At 45.9% G+C, this 23,727-nt stretch overlaps 1 protein-coding gene across 4 annotated transcripts in view; it reads right to left on the reverse strand.

The window, feature by feature from the left end:
- DNMT3A (DNA methyltransferase 3 alpha) overlaps positions 1–23,727 on the reverse strand; it is a 2,439,715-nt gene that overhangs the window by 1,143,250 nt on the left and 1,272,738 nt on the right. The window lies entirely within an intron of this gene.

Below are 23,727 nucleotides of genomic sequence, written 5' to 3' on the forward strand. Positions count from 1 at the left end.
ACACATGCCTGGGGAACAGACATGGATACGCTGCCACTGAAGACCCAGTCGGGGGGGGAACATGGGAACGGACCGGAACGGACAATTCAAGGAGGGCGGCCTGGTCGAGACCCAACGGTCGGGAACCAGGTAAAGACAAATGGATCAGTGGGGTTTAGGAATCCCCATAACATACCCCCCGAGGGTATGGAGGGCAGGGAGCGAAGGGCGCAACGCCCTAGCGTCAATAGGAACCCTCGCCCTACTCGGGGGAAAGTTTGATTGGTTTAAAGTTCAAAGTTGGGGGGGAAGGGAAGTTCAAGGGAAGGGAAGGGATCGGAAGAAACAAAGAGCTAAATCAGGAACAAGAGGGGACCAGAGGCAATGGCATACAAACAAAATAGAATGGGGATGATACGCTTTATGACCTACAATATCAGGGGCATGAACCACCCAACAAAAAGAACGAAACTGGAGAAACAATTCAAAAGGGAGAAGGCGGATATACTACTCCTCCAGGAAACCCATATCAAAACTAAAGATAAGCACAAAATGCGGATAAAAGGATATAAAATATGGGCACAGGCAACGACAACAGAAAAAAAAGCAGGAGCCCTGATAGCGATAAAAGAAGGAAAGGACATAAAACCAATAGACACTATGACTGATAAGGAAGGAAGGTACGTCTTTGCCAACGTAGAGATCGAAGGATGGCGCATAACGCTCGCCTCAATATATGCACCCAATCAGGGACAGGATGGCTTTCTCAGAAACGCACTATCGAAACTGGAAGATTTCGCTAGAGGGGAGGTGATACTGGGGGGGGACTTTAATTTGGCGTGGAACCCAAAGCTAGATAGGAGCACAGGAAACACACATGGACAGGGGGCGCCATCAAAACGTTTGAAACAGCAAATGGACCAAATGGCTCTGAATGATGTCTGGAGGGAACTGAAGGGTGAACAAAGGGGGTATACCTATTTCTCACATGTTCACAGCTCTATGTCCAGGATCGACTATCTATGGGTGTCAGTGGGACTACTGGGAAAGATACAAGGACTAGATAAGGGCTCTATAGCCCTCTCGGACCATGCCCCTCTATGGTTGGACGTGACTCTCCCAGGGAGGAAGAGCGGGCTATGGAAATGGAGGTTACCGCAGGAGTTGATCCATGACCCAGTGGCAGGGGAGGCCATAAGGGAAATGATAGCGGAATACTTCTTACAAAATGACACGGGGGAGGTCGCAATGAGCGCAGTCTGGGACGCGTTTAAAGCAGTCTTGAGGGGGAAGATGATAGCGATGAAAATCACGAGAGATAAACAAAGGGATCGGTGGGAAAAAGAGCTGGAAAAAACAATTGAGGAGATCCAAGAGAAATTGACGACTCAACCCACAAAGATATTGAAAAAATCTCTGAAACATACACAAGGCCAACTAGAGATGTTACGTACAAAGGGCGCAGAAAGGAATCTACTCTATCTGAAACAGAGATATTATATAAGAGCGAACAAAGCAGACAGACTCCTGGCGCGACAACTAAGGGCGAAACAAAAAGAAACAACAATTAAGGCCATATGCGATACGAAAGGTGCCACTCAAACCTCTACGCACGACATGGGGGAAACAATGAGGCAATTTTATCAAACGCTCTATTCCACAGAACACCCCGATACAAACGCCCAAACTTCATACTTAGAGGCCCTAAAGATCCCGAAAATCTCAGAAGAAGATAAACAGTCACTAGAGACCCCTATCAGTGAAGAAGAAGTCAATAAAGCCATAAAAGAACTCCCAAGTAACAAAGCTCCAGGCCCGGATGGGTTTACGGCACCATTTTATAAAAAATATGCAGACATACTAACCCCGATCCTAACAAGACTCCTAAACTCATTCAAAGACACCGGTAATGTGACCCCCACAATGAACGAAGCGAAGGTGCTGGTGTTTCACAAACCAGGCAAAGATCCAACTAACCCTGCATCATACAGACCAATCTCCCTAATCAACCTAGATGCAAAAATATATACCAAAATCCTGGCAACAAGGCTATCCCCGCTCCTCCCTAAATTGATTAGCGAGGATCAATCAGGCTTCATTCCAGGCAGGCAAACCCACGATAATACTAGGAGGCTAGCCCACCTGATCGAAAAAATAGGGATAACCCGCACCCCAGCGATACTACTGTCAGTAGATGCCGAGAAGGCTTTCGATAGAGTGGAGTGGTCCATACTGTTTAGGGTTCTGGAATCCATGGGGTTTGGGGAAAAATATATCGCGAGTATTAGAGCAAACTACAATTCCCCATCCAGTAGAATAGCCATTAATGGCGAACTCACTGGCAAGGTAACGATAACGAGAGGAACGAAACAGGGATGCCCCCTATCACCACTACTATACGCTCTTTTCTTAGAACCCCTCCTAATTAAAATACGGGAATCAATACACATCAAAGGGATAGAAATGGCGGGCCAGCAACACAAAGTAATTGCGTATGCAGACGATATGCTAATAACCTTAGAGGACCCTGAATCCACTTTATCGGCCACAGTTAGAGAACTAGAAAACTATGGGACCATCTCTGGCCTAAAAATAAATAGAAAAAAATCAGAGATCCTCATCCTGGCAGGGGATAGAACGAACATAGAAAGGCAGGCAAAAATACTGGACCTCAAGATAGTACAGAAAGGCATTAAATATCTAGGAATAAATGTACCCCCAAAAATAGAGCAATTCTACGGGGAAAACTACCCGTCGCTAATTATAAACATCCGAAGGGAATTAAACAGATGGAACCCACTACAGATATGCTGGTGGGGTAGAATACAATCAATCAAGATGACCATCCTCCCAAAGGTACTATATTATTTTCAGGCTCTCCCAGTGGGGGTCCCAGACACGTTCTTCAAAACCTTAACAAAACTGGTATCGTCCTTCATATGGAAAGGGAAAACACCGAGAATAGCCAGGAAGGTCCTCACGGCCCCAACCAGAGGAGGAGGAATGGCGCTACCCCACTTTAGAAAATACTACCAGGCAGCACAGCTTAAAGTTCTAAGGGAGTGGGTGGGGGAGGATCCGCAACAGATATGGGCCAAACAAGACAGAGCAGTAGCAAGGACCCCACTGGTAGAACTGCTCTGGAAACAGAGGCAGCACAGGCACGAAAATCTAAGGTTAAGCGAAATTATGAAGACCACGTTAGAAGCATGGGATAGCCAAACAAAAAAAGGCATAATGACCACAGCGATTGGGCCCTTCACACCCATCTGTAGAAACCCACTATTTCCACCGGGGATGGAACAAGGGGCATATGACACCTGGGAGAAGGCGGGCATTACTCAAATAGGAGAGATGTTTATGGACAAGGAAATCATCCCCCTGGAGTCGTGCGTGGCTGGCACGAGAATCCTTAAAAGTGATAGATACAGATATGAGCAGCTAAAGCACTGGCTAAACTCTCCGACAATCATCGAGGCAGCAACCAGGGACCTTACAGGGTTCGAAACATACATCACATCCAACACGGGGGAGAGAAAATGGGTATCAACTTTATACAAATACATAAACTCACAAGGGGAAAGCATTAAATGGTCATACAGAATAAAATGGGGCAGAACATTGGGGGAGGAACCAACGGATAAACAATGGGAGGACCTATGGAAACAGATCCCCAGAATGACCCGCTCGGCACAAACTAGGGAGATGTGGGTCAAAATAATGACACAGTGGCACTACACCCCAGAGAGGCTCCACTCAATGTACCCCAACACATCCAACCACTGCTGGAGAGGATGTGACGAAGTGGGAACATGGAGACATATATGGCATGACTGTAAAGGCATCAGACCCTTTTGGGAAGAAGTGAAAAACGAGATGGGCAAAATATTCCCGGATGTGGGGCTGATGGGGGAGGAGGTGTGGCTCTGTGGAATCAAAGACGACACAGCAAGGCAATACACCAAAACGCAATGGAGATCATTCATGGGACTACTCATTGCAGCCTGGACCACCATTGCACAGAACTGGAAAAATAAAAATACCCCATTGACCTACACCTGGCTACAGAAAGTATGGGCCCATATAACAATGGAGAAAATTACCCACAAACTTCAAGGAACAGGAGACAAATTTGTAAAGGAATGGGAAGGGACCCTGCAATACCTCCAGTCAGACTTTATGGAACAATGGTGCCCCCATAACATAAAAATCTCAGATATATTCAACGCATAAAAGAATCCCTGGACAAAAGACTCCATCCGTCCCGTGGGGAGGGAGGGGGGAGGGGGAAGGGAATGTTATAAGATTCAATGTTAACTTCTTCATGTATTATTTATGTAAAACTAATAAATACAAGTTTAAAAAAAAAAAAAAAAAAAAAAAAAGTTGCACTGAAAGAGATTGGACAGCAGCAAAAAGAAAAAAGAAACAGCCTTCTTGACAAATGGGATTTAAGGCTGTTGCATGTTGGATTAATCCCCATTTGGACCAGTGACAATGAAAACGTTTTTTCAGTTAAAATTCATTCCATCCAATGTGTCATCAGCACTCACTCCATGTATGTGCTCTAAACATTATTCTTTTCTTGTTAGGTCTATCGCAAGACTTGCTTTACTTTCATATACTCCTGTTCGACGAATAAACCATTTTAAACCCTATTTTGATTTTATAAGGACAAGACTGTCATTGGGATCAATCTGTTCATGCCAAAAGTCCTTTTAGACTTCTATAACTACAAAAGGATTGCTCTCCCTACCTTCTACAATACTCCCTCTGTTGGGTTTTACTGAATGACAGTCCTATTTTTGTGGACTGTGTAACTTCCATGTAAGTTCACATGGCTCCTGGGACAGAGGAGCTTTTGAGTCCACCCACTATGGGCCTAGAGCTATCATATCATCCTACATTGGTTTAAAGGAGCAGGTTGGTGGCAGCTGTAATTTAGTTTCGACCTCACCAGGGGAGCAAGCTGATTTACTGCATTAGTAACCAAATGCACTTTTTTGGTACCATTGTGATACAATTGTATTTTTTTAAAGTCCTATTCTCATCCAAAAAAAAAAAAAAAAAAAAAAAACAAAGGTTAACAAATGATTCCCAAACAGTTAAGAACTTTTACAACCTCCAAGGTCAAATAGGTTTAACCCCTTCCTGGGGAAAAGGTAAGTAGAGTCTCTCAGGAAGCAAGGACAGCCAATGTTAATTGCACAATGTCTAGGGAAGCCGAAGATCCTCTTTGCAGGTAGATAAACGTCTTGCACAAGGTTTCTAGAAATGTTTGTATAAAATAGAACACTTGAAGGGCCACAAGCTGGGAGGCTTGTGAGCGGCAAAGCTATAGCAACTCTGCAAAGTAACCAAGACAGGTCTCAACTGTGAGCAAGTAAGGCTGCACAACACGAGGTAAGTTCGCTTAGACTTTACAGTACCTCTGGTTAGAGGGAACAAGTTACTTACCTGTAAATGTTGTTCTCCAGCATGGGTCTGGCATGGATTCACATGCTTATGAATTCCCCGTCAGGCTGGGAATCCTCGGTAATGAAAAAATCAGTTTGTTTCATTTCTGAACTGTCTTTCTCCTAATAACCAATCACTGAGCTCTGGGTCATACTGCCACCAGCCAATGACTGCCCTCTAACTAAGCCCCTCCTCTGACAGCCATCTTCAGATTTGGTAGCACGTAAAGTGGTAGTAAGACCAAGAGAAGAGCCGCAGAGGGGTAGGCGGGAGGGTTCGCATGTGAATCCATGCCACACCCATGCTGGAGAACAAAATTTACAAGCAAGTAACTTGTTCCTTCTCCAGCATGGGGTCTGGCATGGTTTCACATGCCCATAGAAAGAATATATAGCAGTACGTACATGCACAACCACGGGAGGTGGCAAAGGCTCAACATAAGCATCTCTTACCTCTTCACCAGGATCACCTTTAAGCAAACGGGTTGCGCAGCACTGCTTGGCCGTCTCTGGACCCATCCCTGGAATCCCAATCAACGCAGTAGAACCTCGTTAAGGTGTGTGTAGACCTCCACGTAGAAGCCCTGCAGATGTCCAGCAGGGGCACACCAGACAGGAACGGCGTAGTTGCAGTGATTGCTCTGGTCGAATGGGCTCTCAGACGGCCAGGCAACGGTCAGTTCGCCAACTGGTGACAATGAGTGATGCAGCTGGAGAGCCACCTGGAGATGGAAGCCTTGGACATGGCCTTTACATGGTTCACAGGGCCAAAGTTCACAAAAAGCTGATATGTCTTCCAGAATCTCTTTGTGCGGGCCCCATAGAACTTCAGAGCGCACGCCAAATCCAGCGAGTGTAGAGTCCTTTAAGCCGACGAAGGCGTTGGAAAAAAACCAGGCAACACCAAAGGTTCATTGAGATGGAATTCCAACAGAACCTTTGGCATGAAGGAAGGGTGCGTCCGCAGCACCACCCTTGCGACGTGGAAAGTCAGATAAGGCCACTTGCAGGACAGGGCCTGGATCTCACCTACTCTTCTGGCAGAGGTGATAGCCATGAGGAAAGCAGTCTTCCATAAAAGGTACTTGATAGGGGCTTGATGCATAGACTTGAAGGGGGCCCCCATGAGCCTCTTCAGAAACACAATGAGTTCCCACGCCGGGGCGGGCGCCTTCACTGGCGGGAACAATTGAAATAGTCCTTTAAGGAACTCCTTGACTAGACAGTGTGACCAAAGAGACGAATGTAGCAGGAGATAGCCGCCAGATGCACTTTGATGGAGGTGTGCGCCAGCCCTGCCTTCACCAAAGACAAGTACGGAAGGATCTGAGGGGCCGTGACCCTCAGCGGGTTGATCTTCTGCGACCGGCAACAAGTTGCGGAACGCTTTTACTTGTGCCCGTAGCACTTAAGAGTCGACAATGCTCTGGCCCTGGCATGGACCTCCCCGCAGTCCGCAGCCAGGTCATACCCACCGAACTTTAAGGCTGCAGAAGTCAGGCCTTCAGGTTCAGCGATCCCGGGTCGTGGTGCAGGATTGCACCTCCTTCTCTGGCGAGCAGATCGATGACCATTGGTAGATTGACTGGAGGTGACGTCGACAGGCTGAGAAGGTCCGTGTACCAAATCTGGCTTGGCCACGCTGGGCTGACGAGGATCATCTTGCGCCGGCATCGTTTGAGTTGATCGATTACTCGTAGTAGCAGGGGCAAGAGCGGAAACGGGTACAGGGACAGACCTTCGCACGGGAAGGAGACCACGTCCCCATGCTCCCCGGTTGGTGGAACCTGCTGGCGAATCTCCGGCACTTGGTGTTCGCCGCTGTCGCAAATAGATCGATCTGGGGTCTGCCCCACCTGAGGAAAAGGTTGTCCACTTGATCTTGTTGACGTTCCCACTCGTGGCAAGAGCGCAGCTCCCTGCTGAGAGAATCAGCAACTGTTTTTGATTCCCTCCAGGGATCTGGTGCCCCCATGCTTCCTGATGTAAAATATTGTGGTGATATTGTCCGTGAAGACTCTCGCCACTTTGCCCTTATGGGACGGAAGGAATTACTTCAGGGCCCAAAACAGGACGTTGATGTGTAGCTCCCTCTCCTCCGGTAGCCACAGGCCTCTGGCGTGGAGACATCTGGTGTGGGCACCCCAGCCCTCTGGAGAAGTCCATGGTGACCGTCTCCTGGTCAGAGGGGCTCTGGAAGTCTGTGAGCCTGGCTATGTTGGAGCGCACGCCCCACCACCTTACTGCCCGACGGAACTCCTCGTTGAGCACAATCCTGTCCTTGAAGCTTCTGGACACCTGGATCCAGCAGGCGTGCAGGAATTCCTGGAATAGTCGCATCCACAACCTGCAGAGCCTGATCAGGTAGATACACAACATCATGCCGAGCAGCGACTAGATGGTCTTCACCGTGGTGATCTTCAGTGCTAGCTGCCGTTGCGCATCTTGCCCAAAATGGCCACCATTTTCTCTTCTGAGATGGCCGCCAGGCAGGATACTGTGTTGAGCCTGGACCCCAGGAACAGCACATCCTGCAAAGGAATCAAGCAGGACTTTGAATAGTTCACTGAGAACCCCAAATCCATCAGCAGCCGGATGGTCCTCTCCATGTGATTGACGGCGATGTCCCTTGACTTGGCACGGATGATCCGGTCATCGAGGTATGGGTACACATGTATTCCCTGCAGGCGCAGATGCACCACCAAAAGCGCCAAGCACTTCGTAAAGACTCTGGGTGTCGACTTCAGTCTGAAGAGGAGTGCCTTGAACTGGTAGTGTTTTCCCTGGACGACGAAGCACAGGAAATTGCAATGTTTTTCATGAATGGGGACGTGGAAGTACGTGTCCTCTAGATCCAGCAATGACAGGAAGTCTCCCTCCTCCAGTGGGCCAAGCACGTGCTGCAACGTGACCATCCTGAAATTCTGGAACTTGATGTACTTGTTGAGTCGTCTTAGATCGAGAATGGGCCTCCAGCCACGGTCTTCTTTCGTACCAAGAACTACCTGGAGTAAACTCCGGAGCCCTGGAGCCGCTTTGGAACCAACCAGCTCTATCGCCCCCTTTTTTAGCAGGCCCGAACCTCCAGCTGCAGCTGAGGGATGTGTTGTTCCTGCCGGGCCGCCGGTGGTATCCGCTGACACTTCGCTCAAACTCCAAAGTGTGTCCATGGGCGAGAGCGTCCAGCACCCATCGACCTCTGGAGAGGTTTACCCACACGCTGACAAACTTCGCTAGCCGGCACCCCCTGGGGTTCAGGGGTGAGTGCCCAACGTCTTGGCCAGTTCAGTCCTGCTTGGAGGCCGGCACGCCGCCTTGGGATCCTCAATGACAATGGCAGCGACCTCCGAAGGCTTTGGAATGACCCTTATAAGCTTCCTGGTTCATAGAACGGGTGTGGGCGTTAAGAGGCCGATCCTCCACCGAAACCTTGCTATGTTCTGCCCGACATCCCTCCTGAGGAACAAAAGTACGGACGGTGCTGTTGCAGCATGCCCAGGGCCACAGGCTGTTTCCGTGTCGGTCTTGATGGCTTGAAGAGACTCATCAACAGCCTTTCCAAATAGATTGTCACCGTCGAACGGCATGTCCAGGACCCTCGTCTGAACCTCCTGCCTAAAGTTGGTGCCTTCAACCAGCCAGGACGACAGAGGCAAACCCTGTTCCCCATCTGACGGAACCCAGTGTCCGCAATGTCCAAGGCCACGGTGATGGCATTGTCCGACGCCGCCTCGCCCTCCTGAAGGATCTCCATTGCCTCTACCCTGGCCAGGATCGCTAAGGCGTTCACACCTTGACCGTCGTAGCTGCCAAGTAGATGACCGTTAAACCCACAGCGCGCAACTTCTTCCCCTTGCTGTCTGCGGGACAGGAGGCTGAAGGCGATGTGTTGAATGACATCTTCCACACCGCCGCTGAGACCACAGAGTCTGGTGATGGCTGTGACCGCAGACACTTGGGTGCAGAATCCGGCACCCGGTATTCCTTCTCTAGCCGGTATCTTTTCACGGGGGTTGAGGCAAGGTTTTTCAGCAGTGCCAGGCCCTCATCGCCAAAATCGTCCAGGAACGGTACCACCAGAATGGTTTTCCTTTTCACCTCTCAGCATTGATAAAAGAAGCCCTCCATCTCCTCCGCCGTGAGCTGGAAGAGTTCCGACACGCGGGCCACCATGGAGTGGAATGAGCCCACTTCGTCCGGGGGAAGATGCCCTTGGAGGCGGAAGAGATGTCACAGTCTGTGTCTGTTGTTGCTGTGTCCGTCCCCATATCCGTAGGGGGGAGGGCGCATGCGGCGGATTGAAAGGTGGTGTAGGATGCCGCTTCCTCTTCTTTGGCAGTGGAGGACCCAGCGCCGGTGGTGCCATCCTTTTTTGTATCTCTGACACCAACGTGAAGAGTCAAAAGAATGTCTTGTGAAAAGTCTGTGGCTGGGAGGTGTCGGATGAGTAGGTCTGCTGGGCCGATCACCTATGTCGTCGTCGCCGCCGCCTCCTCCGTGACTACAACCTCATTGACGTTGTCGTCCGCAATGTCGTCCTTGACCGTGTGGATGGAATCCATGTCCTCCTCATCGGAAGAAGAAATATCCGTGCCCTGGAGAACCTCCACACCCCGTCCCCCCTTTTTGTGTCCTGAGGGGTCGGGCTTGGGGATGGCATTCTCTTTTCCGGGGTCTTTTCCACTGGCTTGGCCGAAGCCTCCCGCCTGGAAGGAAGAGCCACTCCGGCCCCCTGGGTTGGGTAAGCCCCTTTCGCTTTTGAAAGGGCGGCTGCAACCAGCTCGATAGTAGCCGTTTTAGCCTAGACCACCTGGGCCCTCACGGGAAGGTTGGCCAACTTATCCTGAGGCTTGGCCTTCTCCGGTCTCTCCTGCAGCTTCCCAGGGTAGCTGACTTCCTCTTTGACGAAGATCTGGAGCGGTGGCTGGACACAGAGGACGATGGAGAGGATGAGCGCGCTCTGCTCGTCGCGGGATCCTGACGGAAACTGACTTGTGGTGCTTGGCCTGGTCTTGGGGCCCCACGGATGGAGCGCCCTCAAAGGACTTAGAAGCCCGCTCTGACAGGCAGGATGCGGGTGAGGCATGCCCCTGTGAACCACACGGAGTAGAGGCCTTGGCTTTAAGCCACGCCGCCAGTCTGATGTGCCGATCGTTGAAGGTGCGCTTGGTAAAGCCACGACAGATCACGCAATCCGCCTCTTTGTGCGTTGGTTGAATACAATAGACACACTGGGAATGCTTGCCTCCATGAACATATTCTTCAGACCACAGCAGGTGCAGGGCTTGAAGAGGGAACCCCCATCCTTCTCCGACATGGTCCGGCGAAGGCCTGATGGTCTTCTGGAATCTTCGAAGAAAAAACACTTGACAATTCTGCCCTTGGGGGGCGATCAAAGATGCCTACAAATGGATCCACGATGGTTGGATGAAGAAAAGATACAGCACACGGGCTCGATTGAGCAAAAATAGGAATCTCCTAGCAAAAAAGTGTGTAAAAACGCAGAATACTCTAAGAGCGAAACACAAGGACTCCAAACACTTGGACGTGCGGTAGAAATCTGAAGATGGCTGCCAGAGGGGGGTCTTAGACAGAGGGCAGTCATTGTCTGGGGCAGTATTGCCCAGAGCTCAGTGATTGGTTTATAGGAGAAAGACAGTTTATAAGTGAAAGTGAAACTTTTTATTTTATCGAGGATTCACTGCCTGACGACAGGGAATATTCATGAGCATGTGAATCCATGCCAGACCCCATGCTGGAGAAGTTGGTCCAAGAGAAATCTTTCCTAACATATTCGTACACCTGCTGTGGTGTTTGTGGGCTGTCCTGAGTGTTATCATCTGGTGTCTCAGTTTGCTGTTATAAGCTTTCAAGGCTAACTCCATGCTTAATTGTACATACAATTTCTGTGCACCTGGTTCCACTTGCTAAGAATCCCTGCGTCTTACATCCATAGACTCCAAATACTTCATGAATGCACCTTTGGTGAAAATCCCCTCAGGATCTAGATTGTGCATGCTGTGGTAAGGTTGAGTAATGACATACGTGACAATGCAGAATTGAGTTTCACATAAAAGAATTTGACATAGATGCAATTGGACAAAATGTTTATAGGAAATAGAAAAAATACAATTACTCATAAGGTTTAACTATGACGTTCATAGGCTTCTAGGCAGTCTTCCTCCTTTTTCTGAGTCAAATCTGCAAAATGTACAGCTTCAGCATTCTCGCTGTTGGTTATGTGGGATTGGCTTGGGCTAGTGTGGAGGTGCTTCACAACCTTGGATTGGCTCATGGCTTCTGTTTTCCTTAACCTGTTTTTAAAACAGTCCAACTGGATCTCTGTTGCATGCCTAATGAGGCCATTTCTCTCACCCTCTCAGTCTGTACCTTCACATGTGGCTTGCGTCATCACTGCCATCTTGGCACCCTGTCTGGGAGAATTTGGTGTTTGCAGGCACTCATGGGTACAGGAAAACAGGCTTCTGTGGTTTCCCCATTCAACAGTGCAGTTTGAAGTTTCTCATCTGGTGGGTTCCTGCTTCGCACTCTGCTTTCCAAACACAGTGCTTGTCTGAAAAGTCTGGACATTATCCAGAAAACTTCCTACATAGGTAATCTGAATCATATTTTGTTCCAGATATTATTCAGGTAGCAAAGAGTCACCAAACTCACAGATGTGTGTACGAGACATTTTGCAAAGGGGCTTTCATGGTAGACTCTGGGTTTACCTTTATTTTATTGTTTAAATCGTGGCCCTAGCTCGAGAGCAGCAGAGCGCTGTACAAAGTGTAGGTAAGATAGCGTTTGGGCTGGCATCTTTTAACAGTAGTGTAGTATTGCGAGTTGTGCTATATGCCTTCATTGTGATTAGTCAGTGCAAGGTCAGGTACTGTTGAAAAAGACTTATTTTGAGAGGTTTGCGAAATTGGAGAATTGTGGATGCATTCAAAGCCAATACCGGGAATCGAGTTCCATAGGGAGGGTAATGTGTCAAGAGAAAGATTATTTGCAGGCCATCTCTTTGCGGACAAGTTGCGATCCCAGCCGTTGATCCATTTGTTGCACAAGGAGTTTGCGCCACCAGATATGTGGAGTTTAGCTGGAATACCGTAGATCTGATACCGGAGGATGGGGATGAGCTTGGTACCCCCATTCTGTCAATACCAAAATTAATTTTCGTCTGAGGAAATCTATGAGGCAGTCATTTTATTTAGCACAAATCAGAACGGTAGCCAGACACATTGCATATTGGGCTTGTGACCATGTTCTTGCTTCTTCTGACAGATCAGACCTAGAGAGCAAAAACCCTATGGATTGTCCTTATCCTGTTCCTCAGACAACATTCAAATATTGGCCCTAGAATGATAAACAGTGAGCCCTGGTAGATGTAGGCCTTATAGGGACTTTGAGTAGGCACCCAGTAGCTGAGACATTATTGAAAAACGCACAACATTGCACGCAAGGTTAGGCCTACATGGAACCTCACAAGTAAAGTCCCTTGTCTTACGAGCAAGGTAGGACATGCAGCTTACCCCTGCAGAAGCAGCAAATTAAATACCAACAGGAGCAAATCTCTAAAAGCCTGTTAAGATTCCATGGACACATTTCATCTAAATAAGAAATTAGCCGTTGGGGAGGTCTGGTAACGTGACCGTGCATTCACCTGAAGTTTCAGTCAGCTATTCTTTCAGATCCATGTTGCCATGGAGTTACTGCAGAGAATTGAAGACTGCAATTTATTTTATTTTGTTTTGGTTTATTCAAAAGAAACCTTTACAAATTCAAGTATGAACAAAAGGAAAAGGAGGATAATATATAAACACATCAAAAATAATTACAATTTTGCAATTTCCTACTAGAATCTTTCAAAACAATTCAATAAATACAATACAAAATACAATATTGATAAAAACCATACATATATCACTCAAGTTATTTTGAGCAACTAAAAAATCATCCATACTATTACACTATTTACATCGATAAAACCAACAATTAAAATTTAACGCAAACTCTAAGTTGATCTCATTGATAAAAAGGAAGAGCAAATTTCACTGCAATCAAAATATAAATCGCAATATACATAATTAGAAAATCCGCAATTCCTCTGACAATTTAAGCTCAATGACTGACAGTAAATCAATTAATTTTAGGTTTAGTTGTTGGCTATAGCCCTCCATACATCATTTCCACAATGATTCCAAATCAATATCGGATTTTTGTATTTGAGTCAAATTAAAAATTCGACTATGTGGTTCCTCAAAAAAATTACAGTAGACTACCAAATGCTTAAGGTTTCAATCACTGCTTCAGATACACAGAAACGACATATACCTGAACTTGTAGATCTTTGATTTATAGACCAATATTTAGTTCTTTCATAACTTGGAAATTGATTTAGTCTAAATCGAAGATACGATTTCCCTGCTTTTGCAGAGGGGAATTGAATTAAATATTTAGGCTTGTTGCCCCATTTACTTCTAAAGAGAGTGTATTTCAGAAATGGATGAATAAGACCCAATCTTGTCTGACATGGTGCACCAGAAATATCTTTCATATTTTTTCTTTTGACTGGGCAGACACATGTTCATAGACTCTGGAGTTTCATTAATCTCATTGTGTATCAATTTGAGTTTTAGAGTAAGTTTATTAAGTGAACGAAAGCTCCACATAGAGAGTATTCTTTGGAGGATTAACCATTTTGATATAGTTTTTGAGGCTACTCCAATTTCTCTTGACTGATAGGCGCAAGATATTAATTTCATGACATATCAATGCATTTGGAATAGACAGGGCTACACCTAGAACAGTTTTCCACAGCTTGCCCTGTAGTGCATCGAGAAGACCATCAATTTTAAAACGTACAGACGTCTAGGGAATATAACAAAATAGGTTCCACTTTAAGTAGAAATGAATAAGAGGTAACAGAGAAAACATACAATATTTGTGAAATATCATTTTCATCTGAGAAGTCAGAGGTTTAATTTTTTGAATTGGGTAAGATTTCCACATAGTCAGGGAATAAGTGTCCGTATGTGGGTATCCTAAATATCTAATCAAGGGGGCATACAAAATGTGAACCCCATTGAGTGACCAGACAGTGTGTAGGTTTCCATTTTCCTATGGCAAAGATTAGAATAGAAGATTTAGCAGGATTCATTGTTAAGTGTGCAATTGCAAAAGTTGCAAATAGGTCTAGTTTTTTCTGCAAGCCAAAAGGAGTTCTGTCGAAAAACAGTAGATCCTCAGCAAAACCCATCCAATCTAGTTTGATAACACCCAATTTTACAGGGAAAACAACTGCGTCATGCCACAAATCATCAAGACCTAGAAGGTAGAGGTTAAATAGGACGGCTGCCATATTGCATACCTGTTTAACACCGATTTCGGTAGAAATAGAATTGATGAGTGCCTCTTTGACATTTATCTGTATTTTGGTGAAGAAGCGCAATGAGGGCGACTAAATACAAGGGAATACCAAGCTTTAACATGTTTGGCCATTAAACCTCTCAAATAACGCTATCGAAGGCCGCTCTAAGATCTAAACTGGCCATTTAGACCGGCCCCATTTTAGAGTGAAGAGTATGTGCCTGAAGGTGGGCTAAAATGGTTGCATTCAAGGGGCAACCAATGAATTTGCGAAAACTCACCTGACAAGGCAGAAGTAATGCTAGTTGATCTATATAGATTTGTAGATGTTGAAGCAGGAATAAGGAAAAGATTTTTGAAGAGGCATCCGTGAGTGCTATGGGGCGACAATTGCTGGGAGAATCAGGGGGTCCTGTTTTATAGATTGGAATAATATGGGCAGAATGCCAAGAGAGGGTATTATACCTGACTGGAGAATCAGATCAAAGCATATTTCTAAGATTTGGGCCCATAGCAAGGGGTCTGCTTTATACACGCATGGAGGCAGTGCGTGTATGCACATTTTTAAATTTTTCTACAGCATCCGCTATATCAGTGACAGACCAAATGGAGTGCATGCCTATTTCGATCTTACGAGCACAGCCTCTAAGCGAGGCAAATCGTTCAGACAGCTGGTAGTTGTCCTTTATATAGGTTGCCCAGACCTCTGCATTAATAACAGATTCTACCGGAGAAGAAGACTCTGTAGATAATGTACGCAAAGCAGACCACTCTTGTCTAGTATTCTGTCTGAGAAGATGGTATATCATTTTTTGATTATCGGCTAGGCACAGATCTCTTCTCATCCATGTGATTGTATTGTTGTAAGTCTATTTAATTTTCCTTATTTGTTCATTAAGTTCTGCTATAGGGAGATTGGCTCGCGATAAAGATCTAATTAATTAATTTTTTTCTTTTTTTAGATTAGCAAGCTTTACGTTAAAAGAATGCAAATGACTAGTATGTGAGTGAGCTTGCATCTTACGGTTACATGTCAGTCTTTTTAGATGGAATAATATTTGTGGAGCATTTCTTGCTTCGTTATCGCTCATAGATGAACCCCCGTAACTATCCTGGTTATAATCTCACTATCTAAAGCTATATAGTTTAGAAGCTTACGACAGACTGAGGGGTTCCATCTCACTGATAAAGTCTGACAGGTTCGATCAGGGTTAGAGCGATTTCTTCAGAGAAACGGGAAAATGGAAGATGAAGGGCTAAAGTGATAATCATGTGATGCACGAAATTTGGATATTAACAGGTTCTGTGTGGCGATAAAGCCCTGAGGATATAAAAAATAATCAATCAGGGAACTGTTGGCTCCCATAGACCAATTATAGTTATATGGCTGAAGAATAATTGGCGGGGGTTGCATGTCCCATTCTAAAAATAAATGTATCCATTTTAGCCTGTTTTTCCTTGAAAGTTCTGAGTGAGATTTTACCATAACAGCTGAATGGAGCTCAATATCATAACAAAAGGCATAAAAGTCACCACCAACAATTATTCGTATTGACGGGTTCGCAATCAGTGCTCCCTCTATTAAGAAATTTAGTTAATCAAACAAGTCAGTTAAGTGGATAGAATATTTGTTCCAATATACACATATCAATAATATCACTATAGAGAGATTTTCTTCATCAGATAATTGAATAGCCAATAATGCATCAGAACTACTGACTAAAGTGGAGGAACATTTACAAGCAGTATTAATCAGTATAACTAAGCCAGTTCTAAAGTTTTTAAGACCACAGGCATTCCAGGAAATAATTTGTAGGTTAGCAGAGCTACGATTCACCTACCGATCTGGGCTGAGAACCTGATTGTGTTGTTCCTAGGTCAACCCATGGCAACCCCTTAATTACAGACACAAAAGCCATTAGTTGTTTCAGTGTATTTTCATCAATTTTACGCCCATCACCTTGTACAGACTTCGGTAAGTGATTCTCTACACGAGGAAGGGGAGTTTCAACATAGCTTATAGCTTCCTCAATAGACATAAGCAAGGAAGGGGAATTTAACTTACATGTCATTCTGTTATTGTTAAAGGAAGCAAGATTGACCCATTCAATGTCATTTGATCTAATAATACGCAGTGCTGGGATATCTTGTAGAGTATTTAACAAAAAAGCTCTATTCAACCGCGCTTTACCATGACAATTTGGATCACTTTCCCAACACATCAGGGTAGCAGATTTGAGCTCATTAGATGTGCAAGACGAACCATTACGAGAAAGCTCTTTCTCTTGATCAATACTACTCGCTCTAGAGTGGGCTATCATTCCGTGACCATCTACAGTTTCATATTGAGATAAGTCCTCATGCACCTCCGCTCTGTTTTTACCTCTTTCTTCCGATTTAGCCATACGGATAAAGCCAGCGGATAAAGGTTGCTGATCAGTCTTTGTTTTTTTTAGGTTTACATAAACCTTTTACACGCTGATCGTTGCCTAACCCAAGGATTACTTTTTCTGTTTTCCTCACTCCCAGCATGGGATAGAAATTCGACAGTACAGATTGTTTTTGAACATTAATTGCAATCGCCGGGACAGGTTTAGGAGTAATTTTTTTCACATTTGGTAGCAACTCAACCCCATTTTTAGATTTGATGGTGCTTGATTTGAGACCATTATCCATACAGGGTAAATTTGCACCGTTCGTTTCTCTGATACCTAGCGCATCTTTTACCACAGGGAGAGACTTTATCGTAGGTTGCGCTTTTTGGTTGGGCTCTGCAAGATTGAGTAATGCTTTCGACTCTTCATTAAGTTGGTTCAAGTCGATTATATCACCACACGATAAATTACATAAACGAGTTGTGTTTATCGGTTTTAATTAGTGCTTGATTTTTGGTTTTTTTTTTAGCTTTTCCTTTCATTCTTTTGTTCCCCCTTCAATTCTTTAGTATCCCCGGACAGATCAATTAGATCAGTGAGAGCAAAGGGGCTATCTAGAGAAATGTTTTCCACATTAGCCTGCGGGGACGGAGCATCCGCTTTATCTGAACATGAATGGGAGTCAAGAGTTGAAGCCATCTCCTTAACTATTGATAACAATTCCGCAATTTTGAAGCATTGGAGGCCATGTTTGTAATAGTGATACCTCCGGACACCAATCTGGCCGAGGCTTCGACTTTGGACTAGCAGTCGCCGCCTCAGCAAAGGTTTTTGTCTGTGTGGCCATCGAGTGGGTCCCTGCCTTCTTGTCACACTTCTGTGTCAGCGCAGAGATCGCATCACAAGTAAAGAGCAGCCCTTCAATTCTACTAGTGTTAGCAATTAACTCAGTCATTTGGATTTGTAAAAATTGAATTTCTCCATGAGTCTGCTCGTGACCTTTGTCCAGCAGATTGAGTATCCGAGTGATTACAGGATAGGCCTCTTGGTTGAGTTGTAACCCATCCGAGTCATAAGCTATCGGTGGGCCAGAAGCAGTGGTATCTGGCTCAATAACAGAAGACTGTTCATTTATAGAGCATTCCAGGCCATTATTGCCTTGGAGAGGTGGTCCATCCGTCTTTTCAAGTATGGGGGAGCTGTTATTTTGCACGTTTACAATAGGCTGAGCAGGAATTCTTGGGGAAAAATTGCTTCCAGTTTGTCGACCCTCTCTCTGTGCTATGTAGCGAGAGGGCACAGTGTATGAGTATTTGGGTGGATTGTTGAAGAGGAAAACATTTTAGACTCCATATTTTCTTTGGTTAACAGGGGTAAAGGGCTCCTGCGAGTCGAATACGCTTCCCTAGTTCAGGCTCAATGGCTGGGGCTAACATTGAAATGTCCGCAAGGTGGTTATTGAAGCACTCCAGACCCATTTCTTTCCTTATTGCATCTCTATCAAGGCTGTCGTTCAGGATCTCGTACTCATTATCCCATCTCTTTGGGGAAATTTATTTGGCATCTTTAATGGAGAGAAATCCCCTTGATTGAGGATGCAAAGATGGTTTTTTGAGGAGCCCCGGAGCTTCAAATATGTCATGTATGGATGCCTTTACTAGTGGCAATTTGTCATTAACATTATCCTCAGTATGAATAATTTTTGCTTCAAGAAGAAGTCTTGTATGTATTTGTAATTCATCAAGCGTCTCACCCGAGGGATAGGTGGTAGAGGACTCTGCCACAGCTGCTAATAACGGGGTTGTTCATCACTCCTATATTAGTAGGAGCAGTAGGGACGCTGCCCACATTAACCACAGCAGCAGAGTCCGGTTTCACAGAATCTAATGTAGCACTGGACACCTCCTTGCCCAACATAGGAACCGATGCTGGATCTTTCGGTTCAATATCTTCATTTCCTCCTATGGGAGTAGAAAAGTTATCCTCCATAGCGTGGAGCGTGGCTGTAACACAATACTCAGTATCTGGGGTTTTCGATTTACCTGCTGTTAATTTCCTCCCACTGCGTAATCCATTTACCATAATTGAAGAACGTAACGGGAAAATGCTTGTTTGCTCAAAGTGCAAATTAACAAGTGCGCATTCAGACTGTGGTACTGTGTGTCAATTAATAGATGGCACTAATGCAATGGGTAGACACAGTAAAACACCTTTTCGAGGCAGTGTTTAACATTGAGCACAGATAAGAAGTAGACTAAGTTGATAGTTCCGAGAAGCGGTAAATAATAATATAGATTTCTACTCACCAACAGCCCTCTGTTTAGCAGCTCAGCAAGGACTTTGAGAGACTATGGATATAATGTTTTGGCTTAGTTATATTCCTTTCCTACTTGAAAAGTTGCCTTTGCCGCCTACCCGCCCTAACAGTCCCAACAGTCACTACACTTCTGTCGCACTTCCAGGATGCGTGTGTACGCGCCTGGATTATGAAGGTGGCGGTGGGCGTGTCACCAGGTAATACAAAGCACAAGGCCTACAAGTCCAGCAGCAGGTCACTCACAATAAGGGCGAGTACCGATGCGAGACCCAAAGTAAGAAACAAAGTCTCGATATGTAACAGCAGTTGCAGTGTCAATATTTACTTCAATGGCGAACTTCCAACAGCGAGGTTCAAGTCCGTGTTACACGGCAGCTGTTCCTTCTTCTTGCCGACGGCAGCATGCCAAGTTAGCACACAAGCAAAGAAGAGCAGTGTGCGAGATGAAGCAGTGTGCAGTCCCAACAGTCACTACACTTCGGTCGCACTTCCAGGATGACTGCAGGATGTCTGCAATGCTTAAACAACACAGGAGCATGTTGTCTAAAGACCTGAATGAAGTGAATCACAGAGAAGACAGGCTGGGATTCTTGGTCCACCAACCCTGAAAGAGAAGGCAATGCATGTCTGCGTAAGAAACTGCAATGGGCATGAATAGCATCACCTAACCGCAGATAGATGGGAGCCACGAGCGCAGCTTGGCTTTTCAGAATTTGAGGCAGACAGAGGAATGGTAAAAAAGAAAATAAATCAGGGTCTCAAAAGAGGAGTAACTAACATCTGGCTGCGGGCAATGGTATTAAAGGACTGATAAGCAAGGACTTGCCAAGCGCATTGTGGCATAGACTGCATTCACAAACTCACTTAAGCCTTCACTTTTAAAAGAACAAGTTACTTACCACTGGTAACGTTCTTTTGACTTGATGTTCCTCCCACGTATTACTCATTTTTGATATTCATATCTCGCCAGCATTGCTGCTTAGGAAAAATAAATTCTCACCAGAGGGTGCAGTGCACAATGTCGTGGCGTTGCTGTCCCTCGAGGGCTGCCGTCGAACATCAACGTCAACAGCAGCATAAATAACTTGAGCCAAGCCAGTTGGTGTATGGTGGGGTAGGCTGGGAGGGCCGATGAGGAAGAACGTTACCAGGGGTAAGTAACTTGTTCTTCGAATAGATTGTGTCCTCTCACTTATTCCTCATCTTTGATAGACGCCCAAAGCAGTGACACTTTGGTGGAGGGAGAACTATTTAAACTAATTGTGGATGAAATGAAGGACTGCCTTAGCAAAAAGACCTCTTAGTGAAAGAGGATTCCAAGCAATAATGCTTAACAAATGAATGAATAAACGAACAAAGTCGCCGCTGAGCAGATGTTAATTATAGGGACACCCCTTTGAAGAGCCGCGGAAGTTGCCATGCCCCTCCTGGAATGAGCTCGAAGCCCTTTCGGCAGGGTCCTTTCCCGCAAGTCTATAGCATTCTCCAATAGCCAGTGTGATCTACCGGGATATGGTTTGTTTAGTTACTGCAAGGCCCAATTTAGGGCCGGTAAATCCCACAAAGAGTTAACCATCATGGTGAAATATTGCCATTCTTGCCATGTAAAAGCTTAGAGCCCTTTTTGGATCCAGCCTATGCAACCTCTCTTCCTCTTTGCCCAAATGAGGAGAAGGTTAGAAAGTTGGTATTGTTATCTTCTGTGACAAATGGAAGTGCTTTTGGAAGCAATTATGGTTTTACTCTGAGGACGACCTTATCCTTATAAAACGTAGTATGAGGAGGCTTGCATGAAAGAGCCCGCAAAGGGCATGAATAGCATCACCTAACAGCAGATAAATGGCAGCCAGGAGCGCAGCTTGGCTTTTAAGGATTTGAGGCAGACAGAGGACTGGTAAAAAAAGAATAAAAATCAGGAGATCAAAAGAGGAGTAACTAACATCTATCTGCTGGCAGTGGAATTAAAGGACTGATAAGCAAGGAGCTGCCAGGTTCATTGTGGCATAGACTGCATTCACAAACTCCCTGCGAGCTGATGTTAATGCAACAAGAGGAGCAGTTTTCAGATTTAAGAGCATTAACGGGCAGGAATGTAAAGGCTCGAAAGGGATACAAGTTGGACATTTTAACACAGGTTTAAATCCCAAGCAGGGACATTAAATGGGACTGGAGGGTACACATTAGCGAGTCCCTTCAGGAATTGAACAATTAAAGATATTTTGAAATAGGAGACCGTTTCAGAGGAGCGCTTAAAAATGGAAAGCGCCCCAGATTGGCCAAAGGCAACAGGAAAGAAAGCACCATAGGAGTGCCACATTGAAAAGGATCCACATTCTTGTCCTTGCACCAGTTACTGAATTTATTCCAACGACACCGGTACAAGGATTTTGTTGCTGGACTTCTGGCTGAAAGCAAAATCTTCATGACGTCATCCGGGAGGTCCAAATCCTTGCATCTCAGCCTCTCAGAAACCATGTGTGAAGGCTGAGTTTTTTTTACCTCTGGATGGAGATCCCAACCTTCCTCTTGCGAGAGAAGATCCTCTCTTTGTGGAAGACGTATTGGAGGGCAGATGGACATGTCCAGAAGGTGCAGGTACCACGTCCTCCTGGCCCAATGCGGAGCAATTAGGAACATGTATTTCCCTAACTTTCTCAACTTTCTGATCACGCGAAGAATGATAGGAACTGGAGGAAACGCATACTGCAATGGAAATTCCCAGTCCACCCCGAACGCGTCTCCTAGAGCTCCTCTTGGGGGAAATTCCCTTGAGCAATACAGCTCGCACTTCCGGTTGGTACTGGTCTCAAACAGATCCACCTGAGGGGTTCCCCAAAGGGCAAAGATCTCCTGAAGGACTTCGTGAGCTAATTCCCACTCGTGGGATACTGTGCTCTGCCTTCTCAGAGCATCCGCTGACGCGTTCTGCTCTCCGATGGAGACCAACGACTGCTGATAGTTTGTTGGTGTGGGCTCCCCACCCCGTGAGTGAGGCATCCGTCACTACGGTTATCTCCGGCCAAGGTTGCCAAAAAGATTCTCCCTTGAGAATGTTGTCTTTGCAAGCCCACCATAGAGGATCCTGAGCAACCCTGCTCGGAACTTGCAGTTGATCGGACATATTCCCTGAGAATTGGGACCACTGAGTCCTGAGGGCTCATTGAAGGGATCTCATTCTTAATCTGGCCTCTGGCACCAGAAAAAGGCAGGATGCCATGAGGCTGAGCAACCTCAGAAAACCACAGTCCCGCAGATGCGGGGTAATCTGGAATGTTGTTACCATCTGCAGAATGTGTTGAGCTCTCACCTTGGGAGGTGAGGCTTTCCCGGAGGAAGTATCTGAGACCGCTCTGATGAATTGGAGTCTTTGGAATGGTGTCGTACGGGACTTCCTGTAATTGAGGGAGAAGCCCAGTCTGTGTAGGGAGTGGCAGGTGAAACTCAGTTGTTCCTGGGCTTGCTCGGGTGAACGAACCCTGATCAGCCAATCGTCCAGGTAGGGGTATACACGTGAATCCACCCTCTCTTGAGACTCACTGCCACTACCGCCATCAGCTGGTAAAAACCCCTGTGGCGGATGTCATGTCGAATGGCAGAACTCGAAACTGATTATGAGAACCGCCAACCGTGGGTACATCCTGTGCTTGAGATGGATTGGCACATGAAAATAAGCATCCAGAAGATCCAATGATACCAATCAGTCTTGGATTTGGAGAGCCTGAAGGATCTGAGAAAGGGTAACCATCTTGAATGTGTCTTTCCTGAGGAACTTGTTCAAGTTTCTTAAATCCAAGATAGGTCTCAATCCTCCGTCCTTCTTGGGAATGAGAAAGTAAGGGGAATAGCAACCCTTGTTCCTCTCCGCTACAGGTACATGTTCTATTGCACCTGTCTCTAGCAGGGTTAAAACTTCCTGCACAAGGAGTGGATCTAGAATTTTGACAGAGTTGGTTCCCGGTGGATGATCCGGAGGCCTTATTTTGAAAAGCAAGATAGTAACCTTCGGCTTCTGTTTCCAGTGCCCAAGCATCTGAAGTAATGCCCCGCCATTCGTTCAGATGCTGAGAGATTCTGCCTCCCACTGGGGTCTTGTGGGTCAAGGCCCCAGAGTGGCTTAGAGGCGGCTGAGGCTAAAGATGCTGCTGCTGGGGCTGATTTAGCACCCCTTCCTCGTCCACCGTGAGGGAACCTTTGCCCCCTTTGTCGGGCCTGTCCTCTTCCGCTACCA

Source organism: Ambystoma mexicanum, chromosome 4p (genome assembly GCF_040938575.1).
Source record: "Ambystoma mexicanum isolate Mex_15411 chromosome 4p, UKY_AmexF1_1, whole genome shotgun sequence".
NCBI lineage: Eukaryota > Metazoa > Chordata > Amphibia > Caudata > Ambystomatidae > Ambystoma > Ambystoma mexicanum.